At 32.7% G+C, this 11,379-nt stretch overlaps 1 long non-coding RNA gene across 1 annotated transcript in view; it reads left to right on the top strand.

Annotated features, from left to right (window-relative positions):
* Window positions 1-11,379, top strand: part of LOC105368688 (uncharacterized) — an 81,646-nt gene that overhangs the window by 9,298 nt on the left and 60,969 nt on the right. Inside the window, exon 2 of the long non-coding RNA XR_913112.1 lies at window positions 11,253-11,314. This is a non-coding gene — a long non-coding RNA (uncharacterized LOC105368688). The remainder of the gene's footprint in view (window positions 1-11,252; window positions 11,315-11,379) is intronic.

Below are 11,379 nucleotides of genomic sequence, written 5' to 3'. Positions count from 1 at the left end.
AATTCGCGTGGCTCGGGGGAGCGGACGATAAGTGAGGCCCTGTACGTACACGTCTGTTTATTGCTTACGTTGTTTAACTCCGTACGTTTCGTTTACTCGGCGCCGCGATAATTTATTCCACGTGGCTTCCGAGCGAAAAATGAATTACCAACCAACTCGTTACTTAGCAGTTTCAGCTTTTTTTCTTCCCATCTCTCTCTCTCTCTCTCTCTCTCTCTCTCTCTCTCTCTCTCTCTCTTACTCTCCCCGTATCGACAATTCAAAGTTTCATTTAGTAACGCGTGCGTCACTTAAGCGTGGGTAAGAAACTTTTGATGACGAATGTGGGAACATAAAAGTAAATCTGTAGATAAATACATACATATTTGTTAATAAGTCGATAAGAAAATGAGGGTATTGGTGTGGTTGGCATTATTATTTAAGACAGATTTACGATCTTCTTTTTCGACCGAATAAATGTTCTTATCGTTATAATCGATATTATTAAAAAATTGATACTACAATCATCATAATAATTCGTGAACTAATATAATACAGAATGTTAAAAAGCATCTTAGCTGATAATTTTCAAAATTGTAATAATATTTAGAAAAGCGAATGTTGCAAGATAATGAAAGTCAGCGAGAGAAGCAAATTGGCGTCGGCTCGACTCTTGAAATCCGTGTTCGCCACTCAAGATTTTGGAACTAAAAATAAATGGCCCTCATTAAATAGCCCATCTTTGTAAGGGAAAGTACTAGCATCCATGTAACATTCGTGTAAACATTTTTTCACGGCTAATCCGTGGCAAAGGTATTCGTACGAGCTGCACGATCCAAGTGGGAAAGGCGAAGCCGCAAAAGTCCGACGACGCGACTCGGTATCTCCGCTCCACATCCCCGACGCGTCATTATATAATAAAGTACTCCCGGCACCAAACGCATAACGCGAGCGTGGTAAAAGGTCGAGGAGCAGTAAGCCGTCGCGGTTGACAAAAGTGCCGTCCGGCTTTATCGAGCGTGCGTCGCTTGGTGAGGGGAAGGGGGGGGAGTAAGAGAGAGAGAGAGAGAGAGAGAGAGAGAGAGAGAGAGAGAGAGAGAAAGACGCGCTTACGAGGAGAATCGTACGAGTCCGCGTGCGATCCAGAGTCAGAAAAGCGGCGATGAAAAGTCACGCGGGAGACAAAAATTATGGCGCCGCCGAGTAAGACTCTTCCCCTCGGAGGACTACGGCCGATACTTACCTATCTCACTCTATCTCTTATTGTTCTCGCTGGCGAACAAATGTTTGCCCCTCTCTGTCAAATGCCTACATGCCGATCAAAGTTTTACCGAGGATCTGTAGCGCGCGACGTTAATCACGACTATTTGATGAGCACTAATGCCATTGTCTTGGTGAGCGAGACTGTCCCGATCCTCCTGGATTTTTCCACAATACTCATTCTACCAGTTTTGCCGTGAATACGCTTCTTTTTTTTTTCTTTCTTTCTTTTTTTTTTCTTTTTTCTTTCTTTTTTCTTTTTTCTTTCTTTTTTTTTTTTCTTTCTTTTTTCTTTTTTTTTTTTTTTTTTTTTTTTTTTTTTTTTTTTTTTTTTTTTTTTTTTTTTTTTTTTTTTTTTTTTTTTTTTTTTTTTTTTGCTTTTATCACTCTTCTTGGGTAATCTTTAAACCTATCTGGATGATGAAATAACGTAAGTCTGCTAAAAGTACTGATACGGCAGATGAAAATAGGCTGTATTGAATGAATGGCATTCAAAATTGATTATTTTGTGAAAATTCGAGCAAGAGAAATGTTACAGCTCATTGAGTGTTTGGGAAAATTCCGGAAAATGGCACAAAACAATCACAAAACAAAGTTTTTTAAAAGATATATATGATAGTTTATTTTATTCATTATTGAAATTTCATTTTTCCAATTTATCTCTTATTCGTAAAATGTATATATTAAAGCGTCGAATTTGTATCTAATAATTGAAAATTAATTAATTGATAAATCAGTGGAATTTCTATTGATAAAAGTGTGAAAAATATTCGTTATCCTTGTTAATTTTAGACTTACGTGCTAAAGCTTTATATATAATTTATTTTCATTTCAACATATGCATTATCTCGAAACTTTCTTATAAAGTTTTGGCCCCATAAACTTACGCAAATTTATAATTTCATAGTTCTTAATTGGATTTTCCAATTATTCATAGATTCATTTATTTTTATTAAAAATATGCTTTTAAGAAAAATAAAGTCAATGTATTTGGAAATATTTTAGATTTATCAATAAAGTTTTAACATTAAAATCATTCAACAAATCGAAAGTTATTTCAATAAAATCCATCAATATTAGCAAATTTCCCATAGCAAATTCCCATTTGCGTATATAAATTTTCAATTGCCAGTGCATGTTTATGTCCATGTTTTATACAAGGAACATCATTTTATTTCATTTTTTGTTTTTTATTTATTTATTTATTTATTTATTTATTATTTTATTATTATTATAATTCTTAATTTTGTTCAACTTTTAATTTCACAGTACTTTTACCTTCGAAAGTAGTGCTCGCTCGAATGAGTACAAAAATTAATAAAATACTTTAAATAAGAGAAAATTCGCTTAAAAATCAGAAAACTGAAACTGTGTAGGTAAGTATTTTTCATTGTTATAAATCGCCTGCTACGTATTAAAGAATTAATTTAGCTATTTAAATAACACAGTATTTCATTGTGTAGATTAATAGATTGAAAAATTATGAAAAGCCGAAATTTTCGTCGAAATTTTCACTATATTCATAACGAGAATAATGGTCTTGTTTATTTTTCGGAATTTCTTTTAAGCTGATTATTCGTATTTAGATTTAATTTAATTCGCGCTTTGTATTACATTTACAGATGAATCTCTTAACCAAATGAATTCTAAATTTACAGAATCGCGTGGCTAAGGATTGCTATCGAGACGTCACTTTTAATTGAACTTCACTTACATTTCAGTATCATTGTAATGAAATAGTTTAACCACTTTAAAAACTTATACCAAGTTCATAACTTCTGCAAAGTTTCAGATTATCCGATGGCATTGTTATATACGCGGAAGGACACAAAGGCTACGAATTAAAATATACGGAAGCAAGGGAATCTCACACTAAGCTACAACGATATTTCAAATTACAATTTTGTTTTATGTTTGCGCGTGTAAATTTATAAAACGAATTTGCGAAAAGTGAAAGGAGTAGATTAGCATATGCTTCTCCATAACTTTGATAAGCTCTTGCAACGCACTCGGTTAATTTAAAGTATTTTGTTTATTGCAATAGCGCAGATATATATTAAAAGGCCATTTGTTTTGCACTTGATATCATTCATTTAACCTTTTTTATTTTATTTAATTAACCATTCTAAGTAACTAATATTTTTTTTAAATGAGCTGAAATTTTGATTTTAATTTTAATAAGCTATGAATTTAAAACGAACTAGTGTATTATCGCAATTTAATTTTAAAGATTGTTAAAAGCACTATCAACGGTACAGACACTAGAAAGAATTGTACTTCCCTCGGTATTGTATTATTTGAGGAAGTACTTAAGAGTTTTTATGAGCGAATGAGAATAGTAAATCACGTGGTCGAATCTTTGATCGTGGCTAGATTAATTCCAAGCTTTTTACATATTAACTCGGCGCCTCTTACATCATCGTGACTAACTTTAAGGTAATAATATTATCATATTAAGTAAAGTGCTGAGCTATGAGTAATAATGTCAAACATATAAATAGAGTGAAATTTCACTTTTACTTTATATAGACCGCGCAGTTGCCTCGTCAGGCAATACCTGTCGTTAATGATCACTATATTAACACATATATGATAATTCGATAATACCCTACGAAATTTTCATTCTTAATGCTCATTTTTACGGTAAATCATCTTCATTCCATTTCAATTACGTACAATTTATAAGTGAATGAAGCATAGTTGCATACAGCTTAAATTATAAAGTACGGAAGATCAAATCCTGTATCCTAGTTGATATCGCGCTGCATGGTCGATCTAAAACATCCCCAACATTCTTCCATTAAATAGAAATTAATTGAGGAAGGATATATTTTTGTCGTTAATATTATTATAACATAATGTAATCGTTGTGCCAATAACTCCTTCGGCCAATGCCACTAACTAGCCATATTAACCTCAAAAATTCACAAGATAAACGCACCGTATGCTTACAAAATTTCTCTTCGCGTCGTTTCAACGAGGCGGCACACCACCAACTAAAAGCCATATCGTACTTTTTCATTGTAATCTTTTATCCGCTGCAACTAAATACGCATCAAAGTTTCAAGCTCGTTTTAACAAAATCATAAGTTTGGCATATCATAAAGAAAGTATAGAGAAGAGAAATTGATCCGCAACCATCGACAATGGTAATTCTCATGGAAAAGCTCGCACTCGTGAAAATACATGGTCCGCGATGAAATACGTATCGCTTATCCTTAAAAAAGAGAGAAAAAACCTCGCTTACCAAAAGAGCGAAAAAATAACGCGGGCTGCTTTTTTTCGAAAAAGGGAACAAACCAAACCGGAAGTAGAGACCGACTATCGAAAAGAGCGATCGTGGCAATAAAAGCCGACATGGCTATCGATCAGTCAACCGATAGAAATCCTACGGATACTACGGGCTCGCCTTTTCTTCCCAGACATCCGCTAAACTTAGCCTCTTGACTTCGTTTTTTGTAACCTTATGTTTCTGCCTGCATTACACGCAAGATGGATCGACAAAATAACAACGTTCAAGCCGTATGTTCGTATTACGGATCCAAGTGCATTTCGTTACATCATGAGGATATTCACGGTTTTTACATTGCATGGGCATCTCATTCGATATTATGTTAGTTAAAGGCTAAAGCGACGAATTGTCGAGAGCAATACTTTGCCACTGAATATTTATATAGATGTATATTTATAAATATCAATGCTACGATTGTTGCTCGATCCATTTGAAAATAACGAAAATTTTGAATAATTGAAAGATTTTGAAGAATAGAATACATTCGATCGGAATTAATATAGTAAACGCTTTACGAACATTTCCTTTCCTCTTAAAGATTCACTTTATTCCGGCTATTTTTATCCGCCTCTATAAACTAAATGCCAAATTTGCTATCTAGAAAATTGATGAAACAAAGCATAAGGCTTTATAATAGAAATTTCGAAAAAAGAACAAAAGAGAGAGAAAAAAAACCACAAACATTGATTTCACAAAGATATATTAATAGCATAAGTAGAAGATATGCATAAATATGCCTTTGAATTTCAATCTCTCGATAACGTAATATGCAAACTATTGATTTTGCACGCACACAGCTTATGAAATAAATATTCCAAACGAATTAGTCGTTAAACTAACAAGTAAAATATTCAATTTATTAATCATAAATACGCTACATAATTAATCGATATTAAATAATTACTGTTGTTGTTTTTGCTGTTGTTGTTGTTGTTGTTGTTGTTGTACACATTTTCCTCAGATTTTGCACATTTTACAATAATGGATGCTATGCTTTTTATTGGTCAACGATCAGGTATTCACTTGAATAGGAGAATAAATGGATTTTATGTTGAAAACAGCCAATAATGCGAAAATATTTCTATACGAGTTAGCAATTTAGTTCACAATCGATGGATTTATAGCCGCATAACAAACGATATTCCTGTTTTTATTTAAAAATAAACGTTTGATGAAAATAATCGTAAGAAAGTAATCTTCATAAATATCAGTCTCACGATTGCAATTTAATATCAAAATATAAGATATTCTAGGTATTAATAAGACACTTATCGGGTATATTATTATTGCTCGATGTTTGAAATAAGCATTATATTTGGAACAAAACAAAAAACAAAAAAAAAAACAAAAAACAAAAAAAAAACTATCCATGTTCGTATTTTACTATATGTCAAATAAGCCACGTAATAATTCAAGAAAATAATAGCTCAACTCTTCTCGTGAAGAAATATTTCGCGAAAATTCAACTTGCAATTCAAAAATCTGTTGCCTACGAAAATCATATACCCAGGGCAAAATAACAAGAATATTACGGATAACAGAACCTATTTTGGCCTACCTTCCATCCACCCCCTTATTCACCCTCACACCCACCCACCCACCCCTCCATCGTACACACGCGCTCCCGCGCACGCACCATCTCTCTCTCTCTCTCTCTCTCTCTCTCTCTCTCTCCAGTGCTCTCTTCGTTGTTCTTTTGTTGTCGACAAATCGTATTACGAGAAGCGAGTGCCGCTCGATTCCAACCTTCAATCGTCAATCTTTGAGGATCGAAGACGACGGCGACGACGACGACGACGACGACGACGACAAAGTTCTACGGTCGCTTTGATCTCAGAAGGTGGAGACGGATCTAGAAATAGAGGAGCGAGTGTATGGTTTGAATTTTTTTCCTGCTGCGATCAATCTCGTTCTTCCTCATTTCCACCCCCCCCCCCATTTTTTCCAAATGCGTGTTTGTGTGTATCTTTCGCAACGCGGAAATATAAATTGCGTAAATCGAGCAAACATTTGCCAAGAATGGCTTTGCCGCGGAAAACGAGATTTACTTTGAACCCCGTTTAAGTAAAAAATTAATATCCCCGTTCGTTTTGTTTAAAATATACCAATTACCGTGACATATTTGGCTCAATTTCAATCGATTAGCCACATAATAAACCTAATATGGTTTATTAGGTTATTAATATTTTAGAAAAACATATCGCTAAATATTCTATATAAATTGTACCTTAGGACTGAATGAATATATTTTTTGTCATGATAGCAGTAAATATCTTTACGTATTTTACATTATCGCGTATATCTTACTCCTTATTTGTTAATATTTTAATGAAATTACGAATAATTATATTTTAAGGCGAAGATATTAGAAATAACGTAAAAAGACTATTAAAATGACTTTGTCATCTACTGTGTCGATAAAATCCTATTTATATATTCAATGCTGAATACATTGTATATATGATTTACCTATGACTTGGAGATATTTCGTTAGACTTTTAACATATCAATATCGTTATCCATTAAAAGTAAAAAAATAATCTGCATTGAGAATGAAAATACATTAATGTTTATATTTGAAATTGGAAATTAACGATATCCATATACATTTATCCCCTCAAGCTTTATCTCGTAGCTATTAGTATTAATTTAAGATCAAATAAGATATGTTTGATAAAATTATTACGATAAATAGTTTATAATAGAATAATATTCATGACTTGTACATCAAGGTTAATGTTTAATTATGTGCGTGTAATCGATGTTCAAATGAAAATGTATTTTGTGCTTAAAGTCATAACTCGACGCTTAATCGTAAAATAATGAATATGTACATTTGAACAGTTCATAACAATATTCAGCAGAACCGTGGAACAAGCACTGCTGAGATAAACAGTAGAAATGCACAAAGACTGAATTGTTTAGGTATGCATTGAAATTCGGGTACTAAATTTACTGCCTTAGATGAAACCAGAGTAAATTGAACAATGTGGTGAATAAATCTTTTTCTTAACGTTTGAATAAGCCAGGATTCAATTACGAATTCATACTACACACATGAGTATTTAAGTTTATTCGATCGTCATAAATATATATATATATATATATATATATATATATTGATGTTATATTGATATACCCATTCAGCTTAAAAAATGAAATAACTTTGAGTCCATTGGGATTCATTGACTAATATCGCAAATGTAAGTGATAATGTTTATTTCATTACGCTCGAGACATGTGTAAAGTACAAAATTTCTGTAAAAATTCTGCAATCCATCAAATTTCTACAATTATATATGTATATAACTGTTATATTATAATTTAAACAAGTCCATTATTTTTTTTTTTTTTTTTATACTAACATAATTTATGGATTAAATTATCATGAAAATTAGAATAGAAAGCAATTAAGAATATTGCTTTTCCAATATTACGTCACTTCACTGAAAATTTCAATGTAATACAAACTGCGAAATTTGAATTCACTTTACGGCCTTTTTCGTTAATATTATTTTTCAATTGATTTTGATTTTAACATCGATAAATCCTGTCTCGTTAATAAAACATAATTTTTTGACAAAATTTTATCGCATAATTCAGATGGTATCTTGCTCACGAATTCTTCCTCAGCATTATAAGAAAATTTCACTACTTGAGCCGTGGAGAATTGAAAATTCATTTGATTGGAGTGGATTTTGCTGCTAAAATCTAATAAAAGGATTGAATATGAATGTAACCTCACTTTTGATTCATACCGCGAATAACATTTGAACTAATTTGATTTTGCTTGTACGACGACGACGACAAAAAAAAAAAAAAAAAAAAACCCCCCCCCAAAAAAAAAAACCCCCCCCCCACCCACGCCCTCTAAGTCTGCTTTTCTTTGTGAAAGCAACAAAATACTTGGAAAGTATTTTTAAACTTAAATACTTATTTTAATTTTTCATTTACTTCTTAATAAGTAATTTGTGCTTTAAGGAACTCTAAGGAACTTATCGAAAAAAAATCGAAAAATTCACACTGTTGTAATATATTCGAGACATTTTACGAAAAATCAAGATTCTTTATCAAATTTGTTCTTCGTTGCCGATTGACGAAATATTAATTTATTTATATAATGTATAATTTTAAATATAAATTACTAAAGAATTTGAACATTCGCTTTACAATTTATCTCTTATTTTATTCATTCTTGAAATCAAAGAAATTCTTAGAGCTGAGAATAGAGTAAAATATGCCAGTTTATAAACTTAATGCCTGAATGTAGTCAAATGTTGAGAAGAATTTATGAAATCTCTTAAAACTTATTTTTATTAATAATGGGAAATTCATATTTATATGTATATATATATCTACATTGAAAAAATTAAATATTTTTGAAAAATAAATTTTACATAAATTTCGCATATTGACATCTTATTTATTTAAATTTTAAAAATATATGCTATATTCAAGATAATTTTACCATGAAATTTTCAGTTTCACAATTAATTTAGAAAGCCCAGTAGTATTTATGAGCTTTTATGAAACGTGTTAAAGATATTATAAAATATAAAGTGAGGCAAATGTAAAATAAGTTGAATGGAATGTTGGGCAAATTGCCATTTACATATGTAGTGTCTAGAATATAACATATACGAAATAATTTAAAATTACGAATGAAAATATAAAAAAAAAAGGCAAATAACTTTCTCCAGAAAATTATAGTTTATTAAGCAAAACAAAAACAAAAAAAAAACAAAAAAAACAAAAAAAAAATCAAAAATCAAAAATCAAAAAAACAGTTAACACTAGTAAAGATTCACACTTACGTTGTTCATTGGAAGTTCATATTAGTGAAAGCTTCGCAATAAAATTGCTCATCATACGTGGAACTCCTTTTACATATTTTTACATATTTTTATGCTGCACGATTACTTTACAGAGTAACAAATTTCTAGATTGCGCCCAACCTAATTATTATATTAATAATGAAAATTTTTTGTATATCTAATAATTTAAGTAACGATGCTTTTTCATATCACATATTAATATTTTTATAAAAACAACAAAAAAAAAACTATCTTAAAAATATTATATCAATATCGCAACAAAGAAGAGAGAAAAGAAGGTAGAAAAATGGTAAAATAATTGATTTACATTTAAAAATAACGTGATAATGCCAGATATATGACAATAACAATAATTGATGACAATAACAATGATAATAATGATAATAATAATTATAATAGGAATATTCTTTATAAAACTGAAAATTCATATTCTGAGAACATAACACAATCCTTTCTTTTCTCTTTCAAAATAATGACCTTTGATAAAAACCTACAATGAAAAAAAAAAAAAATTCACACACACACTGTATTGGAATGTGAGCGCATGAAAAGTCACAAACTTGGTCACCAATGCATTTGCTATTTGAGATGAGACACTATGCTTTTAGTCTTAAAATACTCTTCTATAACGCTGTATTCGAGATTCTACTTTGTCATCTCGTAATTCGTCCATAAAAATAAAAGAATGAATTTAATGGAAATTTTAATTTCATCGAAAATAGGTTAGAAGAAATAAGTGTGACTAATAAATGAAATCGTCACTCCTTCTTCTCAAACGGACAAGCACATGAAATTTTTTGTAATAAAAATATCCTCGACTACATTTATATTATACGGTCTAACGATTAATCTTAAACTAATTTTATCTTTATTTTTATAAGCGTTAATATATATAAGTACGTAGCGTATGTAAACGATACGTCGATACGTCGATACGTCGATACGTCGATACTTTCGACACACATCTCGCTTTTCTTTTTATAAATAATTTATAGGTTTTAAAGTATTAAATACGTTCGGGTAGACGTAGTTTTAGTGGAATCGCATAGAACTAACTGCATATTGCATAATGCGAGGGTGGGAGGAACACTTACCTGTACGATTAAAAAGATAGAGTAAAATCGACGCTCGACTCGCTGCATCGGAATAGGGCTTTAATGTCACAATGCTTATCACAATATCCCCATAGGTACTACACGCCTCCCAATTACTCGGATCAATAATTTTATGTAAGCGCGTTTAATCCGTAATTGCCATTGCCCGCTACAAAGAAACTTTCTCATAAGTAATTTTAGTCTTCCGAGGGCGCTTCCAGCCGACTCGCATAACCCCACGAACACCCGAGACACTCTCGATGAAATAAAAAAAAAAAAAAAAAAAAAAAAAAAAAAAAAAGAACATAACCCGTGCGCTTACGTATAAGTCGTTCATAAGAGTCACGACGCGCGACTACCTAATGTGCAAAAAGAAAAAAGTAAAAAGAAGACGAAAGAGTAATAATCCACGAAAATAGTAATGGAAAACGACGAGGGGGTGGGGGTTAAGGGAAAGGAGCCGACGAGGATAAGGAGATCCGACGTGAAAAAGCATCGGCGCTATCATCCAACTCGTGTTCATGGCTGATGCAATGGCGCCGCGACGCCCGTACAAGTGCGTCGAGCACTAGGCCGTGGTCTCTCAATTAAGGGGCGGGAGGGAGGCGAACGAGGAAGGCACTGTCTCCCTTTCAGCCGAACCGAGTGCTCGACTCCTCTGTGCCTCGAGGGGGGAGGCTCCCCCCTCACCATCCCCCTCCCCCTCCCGTCGCTCCGTCTCGCTTAAACCCGCGTAGCTGCGCATCGTTTAGCCGACCCCCAGTCTCACGCCGATGTTGCTCTTTGTTGCAGGCGACCGCTTGGCCAACGTCGGACCACTACCCGCTGAATAATCATCGAGCATGAGGTACAAGGTAAGTGGTCGTACTCTCACCCCCCCCCCCCCCCCCCCCCCCCCCCCCCCCCCCCCCCCCCCCCT

This window comes from Ceratosolen solmsi, unplaced genomic scaffold (assembly GCF_000503995.2).
Source record: "Ceratosolen solmsi marchali unplaced genomic scaffold, CerSol_1.0 scaffold10, whole genome shotgun sequence".
Lineage (NCBI taxonomy): Eukaryota > Metazoa > Arthropoda > Insecta > Hymenoptera > Agaonidae > Ceratosolen > Ceratosolen solmsi.
The sequence above is the reverse complement of the archived record's forward strand: the minus strand, read 5'-3'. Positions and strand labels throughout refer to the sequence as shown.